Here is a 13368-nt window from a genome sequence, read left to right on the forward strand (position 1 = left end):
TAATCTAACCTGTCCCTGTATCCGTTAAAACATCCAAACATACAGTACAAAGGATGAGGGTCCGACCCCTTGGGGTTCCCAGGCACCCTAAACACATCCAACAAAACAGAATATATACAGCGGATAAGGTCATTCTATATATACACAGTACCATACCAGAGTCTATACAATAGCAGAACACGACTCTATCAAAAACGTACAAAGAGGTGCCTAAATGCATCTTAAAATGGCAACCCACCAAAAATACAGTCCTAACACTTACCTAAGCGCTAAACGCAGTACACCGGCCACTATGCCCCCTACACCAGGACGCTAGTTCTGGTTACTCGAAGGACCCATAAAAATGTACGTACAGCAAGGGTGAGACGCCTCTCAGAAAGAAAGAACACAAGTTATATCGGTGTGTGACATTTGAGTGTTATCATGATGCAACATACACGCAGTTAAATGCAGTCCAGTACTAGTTCACACAGTGCATACACGCACACATAAACATGATTAGAAATCCTGGTGTTGTCACACCCTTCGGCCCGAAGCTGGCTCACGACATACGGCTGGCCTGTAGCCAACCCATGAACACGGCGCCACCGGCACATAGCTAGGCCCCGACTCCCATGGCATCGTATTGGCGCTAACTGGTGGATCCACACCCTTCAGCCTGATCTGCCGGTATAGGCTCACGCCCTCAGATATAGAGTCAGACACTCTTACCTACGTGACAAACGATAAACACATGCCCACGGATATAGAGTCGGACACTCTTAGTACCTAAAATAATTCGGAACCCCGTTCCTACTAGCATTTCAACAGTCACACACACATGCATGCTCATATAACCTGAAATTAGGATAGCTTCCCAAGAGGGGGGGGTGAATTGGAATCTTTGAAATTATTTCAATTTTTATTCTTTCTTTAATATTAGCAACTACAAAAAGTAAATATAAATAAAATTCAATCACAACCAATCAAAATAAGAAAGTCGATCTTTTTCTCAATAGCCTTGTAATGAATTGTAAAGCACGCTGAATTTATGTAAGCCCTGTGTTTGTTCCAAACTCACAAATCTTCTTTACGTTTAGCTTTCAAACAAACTTTCAGATTAATAAGTTTAGGTTGATCAACCAACGTAGTCCCTTTCGGTTTTCGCAATCAATGCTGATCAAACCAAAAACAAATTATTCTTCAATTTATATAACAACTAAACACTCAGAATTAATTTAAAAGCATACACACAGATTATAAGTCTTTGCTGAAAAAGTAAAGAGTAAAGGAAGAAGAGAGACACAAGATTTTACGAGGTTCAGCTTATACCCAGCCTACGTCCTCACCTTTGGCACACCACCAAAGGATTCACTAGTTTAGTTCCATTGATGAGTGGAACAATACCGATTACAAGCACTCCTTCCGTTAGGCTAGAGCCCGCCTCTCCAAATGATATTCCTTCATTTGGTCCAACAATTCTACACCCTTGAATCATCTATGAATAAGAATCAAGATAAAGAGATTTTGTGTACAAGAAAACACTCTCACAGTAGAGTAGGTTAGCACAACAATCAGCATAATAATACTTCAAAGTAATTCAAATATAAAAGAATTTGAAGCTCTATACTTAGTATGAATCACCAAATATCTTTCAAAATATGAAAGATTTTGACTTTGAATGCTTTGCTTCAAAGTTTGAATCAGTAGCAACTCAGTAGTTGAACACAAGAGAGTTTAAGAGCCTTTGAGAACTTTGATTGCTTGAAAATTACTTGGTGTATCAAACCTTTGAAGATTGGGGCTATTTATAGATGTTTAGAAGCAATTCCATACCCCCAAAGTTTCCTTAAAATAGTTTTCAAGTTTTTTAAAATAATTATGTCTAAAAACCTTGTTTAAAAAATCTTTCCGTTAAGAATTTTTAAGCCAACGTTCGAGTGGCAGTCGCCTGTCACAAAACAAACTCTCAACATAGAATACTGGCAGTTGCTTTCCAGAACCAAGGCAGTCGCCTGTCATGTCCACTCAGGCACCTGACATGTTTAGGGAGTCGCCTGTCTTGCTACTGTCTCTTTGAAAAACCCCTTACTTAATTTGGCAGTCGCTTGACCCTTCTTTATTTCAAAAGTTTTTTTTCTTTTTCAAAACCCTTTCTTTACATTGATTATAAAAATATTCTTTAGAGTATATATAAAAAATATATTTCTAAATTTTTGAGAGCTTCAATCCAATTTATATTTGAAATTAACTTGAAGTACTTACATTTAGAACATCCTAAAAAAATGATCATTTGCTCTTCAATCTTGTTCTTCCATCATCTTTGAGTATTTGATCTTCTCTTTAAGCTTTCACAAGATTATCTTTAATCCTCATGCTCTTTAAAATCTCTTTGTAATCCATAAACTTTCCCATGCTTTTGAGCTTTGTCACTTCCTTTAAGCTTTGCCTTATTAAACCATAAACTTTCTCATGCTCTTGAGTTTTGCCTTTCCTGAAAAACTTTCACTTAAACCATATTAAACACATCATGATTTGTTATCATCAAAATAAGAGTTGTAAGCCTTATTAGGCCAACAATCTCTCCCTTTTTTTATGATGACAAATCGAGAGCAAAAATAATAAGAATTAATAATCATGGCTCGCCCTATCTATAAGCATGATATATTTTTTATATATGTGATCCATGCATATAAGTCCAAAGATAATTCATGAATAAACCATCCATACAAGTACAAAGATAGTTCATGAATAAACCATGCATCCATTTAAATGCGTACAAGTACAAAGATAGTTCATGAATAAACCATGCATCCATTTAAATGCATACAAGCCATAAGATATGATCCATATAAGTATAAGTTTTACAAACAATGACATAGCATATTTTTGCACTCACTTCTCTTAAACATTTCTCCCCCTTTAGACATCAATCAAAAAGGAGAAAGAAAAACAAAAATAGAGAAATCCTGCAATACAAAGTACTACTTTTAGAACATCAAGAACAAACTATTCGATAAAGCTTTAATACATAAAAGAGATAAATGACTCTTAGATGAAAACACATCAGTCAGAAGCTTCCATAGATCCACTTTCATCATCTCCTTCTTCTTGTTCACCAGATTCTTCATCACTTGATGTAGCAGAGCTGATGTTCATTGGAGATTTGCCTTTAGAGGAATTGACCAAATGTTGTTCTATCTTATCAACTCGCTTATCAATATTTGAACAATGAGTTTCTATAGAAGAAACCTTCTCTTGCTGAGTACCAAGGCCAGATTTCATTCCATCACTGAAAGTCATATAATGATGAAAAAATGGAATGAACCATGAAGGAGTTTATGGATCAAGCTGAACTGAAGGTGCTGGTATGGAAGATAAAGGAGGTGGTGCAGATGACACATGACGATGTCCCTTATGAAACCATCCTTGACGAGAATTCTTATAACCCATACGTTTAAGAATGGTATCAGAAAAAATATCATAATGAGTTTTGCTAGTGAAGTTAAATGATGGTGTAAGAATATTAAAATGAGCAAAAACCATATTTAACATCCCAGCATATGGTAGAACAATACGAGTGGCATCAACTTTCATAATAATCCACCAGATAATTAGGCTTGGAAGATCCATCTTTTTCCCTTTGAGAATACACCACATTACAAAACAATATAGGAATAAAATATGATCATGAGAACCAGAATGTGGTAAGATGTTGTTTGTAATAAGTTTGTGCAGGATTAGAGCTTTTAGATTAAGCTGTTTGTAAAGAGGTGGTAGCCCAAAATTAACAGGAGTTTCAATCATGACTAGAGGCAAAAAATCTTGTGGAGTAAAACCTTGAGCCATAATCCATTGTTTCTCAACAATGTGAACCTCAAAATCTTCTGACTTGATTCGAAGAATTTTTCCCAAAGATACAAGAGTTCGATGAATATTTTGCCCAAGAAAAATGGTTTTGATCCCATTATCACATCGTTCCATATTTGCATAGAAAATCTGAACAACATTGGGATAATATCCTTTAGCTTGATATGTAATAAACTTATCCCATCCAATATTCTTAAAGAGTTTCATGATATCAGGAAAATTCGAATTGAAGAATGTTACGTCAAGAACTTTACCTAAAATAGGTTTAGCTAAAGCAATCTGATTCTAATAAAGTTGCTTAGCATGTGGAGTCACTAACAAATTTTCCACCTCGTCAAAATTGATCCTTTTTGATGATGAAGATCCCTTGACACCAACTGATTTGGATCGTGGCATAGTTGTATGGAGGAGAAGAACAGAGAAACCCTAGGTTAGGTTTGTGATTTGGTGAGTATGAAGGATTAAAACCTTTGTTTCAAGCAAATTTGAACGAGATATTTGTATGGAAAAAGATAGAGAAGAGAAATTTTCAGAGAGAAAAATGAATGAGCAGGCGCCTGATGGAAGTTAAAATGATTTAAGAAGGGTTTTAAACCCTACCCGCCGTGAGGCAGTCGCCTGCTATAATGTGGCAGGCGCTTGTATATGTGGGATCTGAAAAGTCAGTAGCCTGGCAGTCGTCTGGCACCTTGGTGGCAGTCGCCTGCTAAGCAAAACAGAGTTTAGATTACTTCACGACTATGTAGCATGCCCAATTCTCTTCTTATAAATATGAATCTTTCTTCAGATAAAGGTTTTGTGAAAATATCTGCAAATTGGTAATTTGAATTTACAAATTCTAGCATTATATCTTCATTTTGCTCATGATCTCTCAAGAAATGATGTCTTATGTCAATATGTTTTGTTCTTCAGTGAAATACTAGATTTTTTGAAATATTAATGGCACTTGTGTTGTCACATTTTATGGGAATAGTTTGATATTGTAATTTGAAATCATTTAGTTTTTGTTTCATATACAATGTTTGAGCAGAACAACTTCCTACAGCTACGTATTCTGCTTCTGCTATGGATAATGCTATGGAGTTTTGTTTCTTCGAAGACCGTGAAACTAAAGAATGTCCTAGAAAATGACACGTTCCACTTGTACTTTTTCTATCTATTTTACATCCAGCAAAGTCTACATCTGAAAAACTAATCTGTTGACCTTATAGGTCACGTCTTGATTTTAATAATGACAAATACTCCTGTATTTAATAAATATCTAGTTCATGTGCAGGTTCATATTAGCACATCATCAATGGCACGTGAAAGATCAAAGCTTGAAGACAAACTCATGTTCTTAATTGTAATATTTTTTTAGTGAAATTTGTCTGTAATAATAATTAAGGTATTCGGTTTGTAATAAGCACACACATCACATGCATGGTTTACTTTGTAAGCTCAAACCAGATACAAACCAAAAATGACCATAGAAAGACCTTAGGGTATTCCCTTTGGTCGACCGATACCGGACTTTTTCGGTGTCTTCAAATTGGACCCCAAGTGCCCCTAGGACACTGACACTTTCATATATATTTGTTAGGCACTTGAATAGGGCTTGTTTGCTTCAATACGAGACCAAAATGCACACATGGTGCAGTTTCGGTCGACTAGCCAAACCAGTTCATTTTGGCCTAGTCGACCGAAACCTCCCTAGGTCAAAGTTTGACCACCCGATCGACCATCCAAGGTAGTTCAAAAGGCCCTGGTCGACCAAAACTTCCTAGGGTCAAAAGTTTGACCACCTGGTCGACCGAATCAGGTAGTTCAAAAGGCCTTGGTCGATCGAAACTCCTTAGGGTCAAAATTTTGACCACCTAGTCAGCCAAACCAGGTAGTTCAAAAGTCCCTGGTCGACCGAAACTCCCTGGGGTCAAAAGTTTGACCATCTGGTCGACCGACCACTTTTGTACTACAACTACCTGGTTGACCGAAGGGTTCTCGGGAGAATTCCCAGTGATCTGGTCGACCGAACCAGGTAGTTCAAAATGTCCTGGTTGACCGAACCTCGAAAATTTGGGAAATCACCCTTTCCTGGTCAGCCGTGCCCTTAGTTCAATATTTCCTAGTCGACCGAACCATTTGAGACTTGGTCGAGCGAAACATTTTTGGTCGACTGGACCTCCTGGGTTGCCATCATTTTTACCGCGGGTTAAATATTTTTAAGCAGGGTTAAATTGATTTAAATGTCATTAATCTTTTCTAACAATCCCTAATAGGTCCCCAACGGTCAAAATTTTCAGTATGTCTATATATACTCCTTCATTTGGGAAAATTAAGAATCAATTAGCAAAAAGATTAAGAAAATTTCTCTCAAGCAAAAATACACTCTTTTGATTCCCATTTGCTCATACTCTTCCAAATACACTCTAGCTTACATTCTAAACTCATTAAATCATCTGTAAGTGTTCTTGAGTGTTTAGATAGGAAGGTTTGCTCTCTCTTGGTTGTGAGATTGATCTATTTTTATTGAGAGCTGACCCAAAAGGATTCTTAGGGGACTTAGCCAATAAGTTCATCCTAAGAAAACTTTACTAAGCCTTCTGAGATTGCATATTCGTTGCAATATCTTGAGAAGTTCATATTCGCTTTTGGTTGCAAAATATTTTCAAAATCATTTACAAATATCTATTGCTCTTTATTTTGAAAACCGTTTGAAGGGATATTTGTGTTTGAGGTGAAACATCTTTGTTGCAATATTTACTCACTCATATATTTTTGCTGAAAACAAAGATCATATATAATTTGCAAGTCCAAGCATATACATATTTGTGTGATTGAGATATTCTACTGATTGACACTCTTTAGGCTTGTTTGATATTCTGTGTGAACACGTTGGATTGACACTCTCACGTGCATACTACACTAATAGAAAAACTTGTTTAAGAGTTGAACTACTTAGACCACACTGAGCTTACATTTTTAAATCATCTGTGGTGTTTGTGTTTGTGCGCATTTGTGGTACAAATCTGCTTTACATGAAAGCACCCATATATTGTACCATTTGATTGTATATCTAAGAGATTCCAGGCGTGGCCTGAGGGGGCGGTAATCCAACCCGGTAAGGATTGGTGTAAAGGTTGAGGTCAGCCCTGTGATAATTTGACCTGGTTGTATAGGTGCTGCTCCACCCGTTTAAGTGAGCAAGTTATTGTGATAATCCTTGTGCTGGTTAGCCAAGGCGGGGACATAGGCAGTTGGTTGAACCTCGATAACATATCTGCGTGTCACCCTTTATTTACTGCTTTCTGGTGCTTGTGCGATTAATTGAACTGCTTCATTTAATTTATGATATATTTATACTATTCGCATTAGATTGACCATAGGGTTGTGAACATACTGCTGTTATAAGAAATACGTAGGGGATAAATTTTAAAAATACCAATTCACCCCCCCTTTTGGAATTACGGTAAAGCTAACATAATCATTTCAAATTCAGATTCCTTTGGATACCATAAACCTAACTCAAGTGTACCTAATAGATATCTAAGGATTCTTTTGACCGCATTCCTTAGGAGCTGACTGAAACCTTGCACACATACATACACTAAACATAATATCAAGTCTACTTGCTGTTAAATAAAGTAAGCTTCCTATCATTCCTCGATAATGCTTAGTATCAACTTGTTTCCCTTTTTCATCTTTGTCAAGACTAGTCGAAGTGCTCATAGGAGTTCCTATAGGTTTACTCTCTTCCATATCAAACTTTTTTAACATATCTTTAATATATTTAGTTTGATTTATAAAAGTTCCATTTTTTGCTTGTTTGATTTGTAATCCAAGAAAGTAATTTAATTCTCTCATCATACTCATTTTAAACTCTTCTTGCATGGATTTAGCAAATTCATTTACATAAATCGTCATTGGTTGCCCCAAAAATAATATCATCAACATAAATTTGTACTATAAGCATGTCTTTGTTTTTGGTTTTTATAAACAACGTACTATCTATCTTTCCTCTTGAGAAATTATTTTGGATTAGGAACTAGCTTAGTCTTTCATACCAAGCTCTAGGAGCTTGCTTTAACACATATAGAGCTTTAGTTAACTTAAATACATAATCTGGACTTTTTGAATTTTCAAAACCTAGAGGTTGTGTTACATAAACCTCTTCATTTATATATCCATTTAAGAAAGCGCGCTTTACATCCATTTGATATAATTTGAAATCCCTATAGGCTGCATAAGCTAAAATCATCCTAACTGCTTCCATTCTTGCTACAGGAGCAAAAGTTTCATCATAATCAATACCTTCTTCTTGATTATATCCTTGAGCTACTAGTCTAGCATTATTTCTTACTACAACTCCATTTTCATCCTTTTTATTTCTAAACACCCATTTAGTTCCTATGATTGATTTGTCTTTAGGTTTTGGTATAAGTTCCCATACTTGACTTCTTTCAAATTGGTTTAGTTCCTCTTGCATAGCTATAATCCAAGAGTTATCTTTTAAAGCTTCATCAATATTTTTGGTTTCTTCTTGAGATAAAAAAGCATAATGATTACAAATATTTTTCAAAGAAGCTCGAGTGGTTATACCTTTTGAAGTTTCTCCAAGTATTTGTTCTTTTGGATGAATTTTAGAATATTTCCATTCTTTAAGGTAGTCCTAGACCTTTTTCATTTGAGGTCTCTTTAATATTTTCTTCCTTTATTTTAAGATCTTCTTCTTTTTGTGAAACATCTTCTTTTTCATCATTCTGAATTTTGTTTTCATAGATGTTGGATTCATCAAATGATATGTGTATTGATTCAATGATAGTAAGAGTTCTCCTATTATAGACCCTATAGGCTTTGCTATTTGTAGAATAGCCTAAAAAGATACCTTCATTAGAGTTTGCATCAAACTTTCCTAAATCATCTTTAGTGTTAAGAATGAAGCATTTGCACCCAAAAACATGAAAGTAAGAAATATTAGGTTGTCTTCCTTTCCATAATTCATATGGTGTTTTATTTATACTTGATCTTATAGATACTCTATTTATAATATAGCATGTTGTGCTTACAGCTTCAGCCCAAAAGTATTTAGGTAAATTGTTCTCATTAAGCATAGTTCTTGCCATTTCTTGTAGAGTTTCATTTTTTTCTTTCTACAACTCTATTTTGTTGTGGAGTTCTAGGTGCTGAAAAATTATGAGATATTCCATGTTCATTACAAAATTTATCAACTTCCTTGTTCTTAAACTTTTTTCCTTGGTCACTTCTAAAACTTGTTACATTATAGCCCTTCTCATTTTGTAATTTTTTACATAAGGAAATTAACATATTACAAGCTTCATCTTTATTAGATAGAAATAATAGCCAAGTTAATCTTGAATAATCATCCACTATTACAAAAGCATATTGTTTTCCTCCTAGGCTTAAAGTTCTAGTTGGACCAAATAAATCTAGATGTAAAAGTTCTAGGGGTCTTTTAGTAGATATATACTTTTTTCTTTTTAAAGTTGGTTTTAACTTGCTTTCCTTTTTGGCATGCGTCACATAACTTGTCTTTTATGAATTTGGTATTTGGTAATCCCTTAACAAGATTTTTCTTTGAAAATTTGGATAATAAGTCCATACTAGCATGTCCTAACTTTCTATGCCATAGCCAACTTATATCATTCATAACTGTCAAACAAGTTACGTTTTGATTTGTTAGATTTTCAAGATTTATGCAATAAACATTATTTATCCTAAGAGTTATAAATAAGATTTTATTTTCTTTGGGATTCTGAATAACACATTTTTCTTTCTTAAAAATTATTTCAAACCCTTTGTCACTCAATTGGCTTATGCTTAAAAGATTATGTTTTAATCCTTCTACCAATAATACATTATCAATAGTAATAGAAGGTTCTTTACCTATTCTCCCGATGCCAATAATCTTACCTTTGGCATTATCACCGAAGGTGACATATCCTCCATCTTTTTGTTTTAATGATGTGAACTTGGTCTTATCGCCGGTCATGTGTCTTGAACACCCGCTGTCCTAGTACCACTTGTCCGTTGATGATGTTGTCCTAAAACATACCTACAATGGAGGATTCATTTGGTTAGTTTTAGGAACCCAAATCCTTTTAACTTTCTTTATTTTGTTGTTAGATCCATTATTGACTTTCCATTCACCTTGTATTTTAACATACTTCCTTTTTAGTGGGCAATTAAACATTAAATGACCTTTGATCTTGGACATATAACAAGTAGTGTGTTCATGTTTGTTGTGTGAGGAAGTGCTAGCATAGTGTTTGGCTTCCTTTACAAAATAACTCATGTATAATTTCTTATTCTTTTTGTTTAGTTTACCATTGTAACCGATTCCTTTTTTATTCCCGTGTAACCTTTGCTGTCCAATCATTTTTTCAAAATTATCTTTCCCTTTAGTAAAATTATATATAACTTGTTCTTTATCCTCTACTAATTTCTTTAGTTCATTTATTTCTTGATCCTTTTTACTTAAGTTTTCTTTATGAGTTTTGGTTAACTCTTGAGTTGCTTTACTTACTTCTTCTTCTAACTTCTTTATACAAGAATCCTTTTCTTCTTCAATAGTTTTAAATGATTCAAGTTGTTTTAGAAGTTCTTTATTTTGATCTTTTAAGATTATATTTCTTTTGGAAATTTTTATGAATCTTTTATGTAAAGAAAATAATTCAGCTTGTAATTCTTTGTATAAGGGCATATTATCACAAGACTCATCATAAGATTCATTGCAAGATTCGGTTGAAGAGTAATAGGAGTTTACCTCTTCATTGTTCGCCATGAAGCATACGTTTGCCATCTCTGGTCCACTTGATTCGTTTTCAGTTTCGCTGGAGCTTGAGTCATCCCAAGTTGCCTTCATAGCTTCCTTCTTTTTCTTCTTGTCTTTCTTGAGCAAAGGGCAGTCTGGTTTGATATGTCCTGGTTTCTTACAAAGATAGCATATAGGAGGTTCATTTTTACTTTTATTTTCTTTTCTACTTGATTCTACCTTTTCAGTTTTTCTTTTTTTGAACTTCTTAGGAAATCTTTTATTCCTCCTATAAAACTTTCCTAGCCTCTTAGTGATGAATGCTAATTCATCTTGATCCAAATCACTTGATTTACTTTCTTCTTCGCTTGAGCTGTGGCTTGATGCTTTTAGTGCAATAGATTTCTTATACTTTGGATCAGGATTTCTTTCTTTTAGAGTCATTTCGTAAGTAAGAAGTGATCCTATGAGTTCATCTAAGGAGGTAGTCTTAAGGTTCCTTCCTTCGGTAATTGTTGTAGCCTTAGGTTCCCATATTGAGGGAAGGCCTCTCAAAATTTTCCTAATTATTTCATAGGTGGTATATGTTTTTCCTAAGGCACTTAGGGAGTTAATTATGTGGGTGAATCTTGTGTACATACTTGATATGGATTCATCTGAACTCATTTTGAATGCTTCATATTCTCTAGTTAACATGTCTATTCTATTGTCCCTTACATAAATGGTTCCTTCATATGTGACTTCTAATTTGTCTCATATTTCTTTAACTATTTTACAAGCCATTACCCTATTGAATTCGTTAGCATCTAAGACACACTATAAAACATTTATAGCACTTGAGTTTATTTGAAGCATCTTATAATATGAATCAATCATATCTTTTTTCTCTTTTGGAATATGTTGTCCATCTATTATATTGGTGGGAATAAGGTCTCCTTCTACAACTACTTCCCAAGCTTTCCAATCCATGTGTTTTAGGTAGATTGCATTCTCTTTTTCCAAAAGGTGTAGTTGTGTCCACAAAAGATTGGTGGACGAGTTGAGGATTGGCCCTCTCCAAAAGGAGCCACTCCTACGTTAGCCATTTAGATCTTTTTATAGCTGCTTATTAAGAATTTGCTATAACTAGGCTCTCATACCAATTAAAATTAGGATAGCTTCCCAAGAGGGGGGGGTGAATTGGAATCTTTAAAATTATTTCAATTTTTATTCTTTATTTAATATTAACAACTACAACGAGTAAATATAAAGACAATTCAATCACAACCAATCAAAACAAGAAATTCGATCTTTTTCTCAATAGCCTTGTAATGAATTGTAAAGCACGCTAAATTTATGTAAGCCCTGTGTTTGTTCCAAACTCACAAATCTTCTTTATGTTCAGCTTTTAAACAAACTTTCAGATTAATAAGTTTAGGTTGATCAACCAATGTAGTCCCTTTCGATTTTCGTAATCAATGCTGATCAAATCAAAAACAAATTATCCTCCGATCTATTTAACAACTAAACACTCAGAATTAATTTAAAAGCATACACGCAGATTATAAGTCTTTGCTAAAAAAGTAAAGAGTAAAGGAAGAAGAGAGACACAAGATTTTACGAGGTTCGGCTTATACCCAGCCTACGTCCTCGCCTTTGACAAACCACCAAAGGATTCACTAGTTTAGTTCCTTTGACGGGTGGAACAATACCGATTACAAGCACTCCTTCCGTTAGGCTAGAGCCCGCCTCTCCAAACGATATTCCCTCGTTTGGTCCAACGATTCTATGGCCTTGAATCGTCTATGAATAAGAATCAAGATAAAGAGATTTTGTGTACAAGAAAACACTCTCACAGCAGAGTAGGTTAGTACAACAATCAGCACAATAATACTTCAAAGTAATTCAAATATAAAAGAATTTGAAGCTCAATACTTAGTATGAATCACCAAATATCTTTCAAAATATGAAAGATTCTAACTTTGAATGCTTTGCTTCGAAGTTTGAATTAGTAGCAACTCAGTAGTTGAACACAAAAGAGTTTGAGAGCCTTTGAGAACTTTGATTGCTTGAAAATTGCTTGGTGTATCAAACCTTTGAAGATTGGGGCTATTTATAGATGTTTAGAAGCAATTCCATACACCCAAAGTTTCCTTAAAATAGTTTTCAAGTTTTTTAAAATAATTATGTCTAAAAACCTTGTTTAAAAATCACCATATACACTCGGTTTTCAACAAAACCAGGGATGCAGCTCGTGGCCCCCTTTTTCACAAAACAGTAATAATGAAAAACCCATAGTTTTCCCCATTAGATCCCTCCAAATGAGTAGTCAAAACATACACAGGACCGTGAACCACAGTTTCATCGAGTCTGATTTCAAAAATAACCAATATAAACATAGTTCCCCTTACCTTTTCCCCGAATAGCAAATCCTGAACTCCAAGGCCCCTAAATAGCGAATCGAGTTCCAAAACCTACAATCAATAGTGCAAAATATGCTCACAAGACAGTTTTCTAAAAAACTACCAGATTAGAATTGAAAATCGAGCCTTACCTCGATTTTACGCCGAAACCCGAAAATCTTTGAAATGGGATTCCGATCCGTAGAACTTGTAGAGAATCCTTCCACAATTCTCGTGGTAACTTCAGATTCTCGATTCCAACAACGATCGGCGAAGAAATCTAGAGAGAGAAAGTGAATCCCGAGTTCCTAGAGAGAGAGAGAGAGAGTAAAATCATTACTTCACTACTAACCAACTCAAAATATCCTTTTAAAGAGTCTTTGACCC

The sequence above is a fragment of the Malania oleifera genome, chromosome 3 (assembly GCF_029873635.1).
Source record: "Malania oleifera isolate guangnan ecotype guangnan chromosome 3, ASM2987363v1, whole genome shotgun sequence".
NCBI classification, from domain to species: Eukaryota; Viridiplantae; Streptophyta; class Magnoliopsida; order Santalales; family Ximeniaceae; genus Malania; species Malania oleifera.